The sequence below is a fragment of the Bidens hawaiensis genome, unplaced genomic scaffold (assembly GCF_021521415.1).
Source record: "Bidens hawaiensis isolate Kalapana, Puna unplaced genomic scaffold, B.hawaiensis_p1.1 tig00004030_1, whole genome shotgun sequence".
Classification (NCBI taxonomy): domain Eukaryota; kingdom Viridiplantae; phylum Streptophyta; class Magnoliopsida; order Asterales; family Asteraceae; genus Bidens; species Bidens hawaiensis.
Window position 1 is genome coordinate 577,332 of NW_027491238.1, and position 1,131 is coordinate 578,462.

Genomic DNA, 1,131 nt, shown 5'->3' on the forward strand with positions numbered 1-1,131 from the left:
AGGGATCTCGAATGTAACCAGGACATCAGAAGCAGTTGTGGACGGAACCGCAGGTGGTATCGTGACCGACAACCCTGCAGTTGCAACGACTGTCGACTCTACAAATTGTGCCACCACCTCTGAAGGAGTAAGCGTTGAAGGTGGTAAAGACACAATCTCCGGAGTCGGCAGCTGGATAGTAGTGATTGATGGGATGCCGACAGCTGATGTAGCCACCACGGGAACTTCCGCGGCGCTTAAACCTATGACCTGTACAGATGTAGGAACAATCGACATACCTGACAGTGCGGATGGAGCGAAACGTCCAACTCTTGAAGTCTCTCCAGCTCCCATACCTGCACCTGTCCTTTCCCGTCTTGAACGTCTAATCAACTTGTGAATATCCTCTTCTTCTTCTTCTGACTCAGTATCATCAACTGTCCTTTTTCTCTTCCCTAACGTCCTTTCTCGTGTCACCAACATCCTTCTCGCCTCATCCATAACATCATCAAGATCTGAGTCAGCCACCGTCGTAGCTGCTCTAGTAACATTCACTTCCCGAATCTGTGCAGCAGAGACCTGCACCTCTTCTTGCGGATCAAACCGGTCCATGTCGAAGAATCCTTGGCCGCCAAATGCAGCATCAAGGTCTACATCCTCCTCAGTCGACACAACAGGCACAGCAGGTACATCTCGAGGTGCTCCTACCTGTCGTGGTTGAGGGTCTCTGAACTCATCCCCACGAGCTGGCACATACCCCGGGTTTACTAAGTACCCAAAGAGTGGAGTATGCCTTGGACGCAGTTCAGGCTTGCTCCTCGCACTGGATGTGCGGCATTGAGCGAAGATACGTTTGCTCACATTCTCCACGTATCTTATTGGACGTCGTTGAGGCAACGTGGGAGCAACATGATTCAAGATCATCTGAATGAATCTTGGATACATGATGAACCTCTCACGGGCCATCGCTCTTCTCTGTCTATCAATTTCGTAAAAGACCATCTGACTAAAGCTATAACGTTTGTTATAAGTCAGAGCAGTCATTGCTGACTGCATGGTCGCACCCATACCATCAGTGCCCGCCTTCCTCCCTGACATGCAGACAATCATTACGAGCATGAGGAAGCGCCACTGATCGAGTAGGAAACCCTT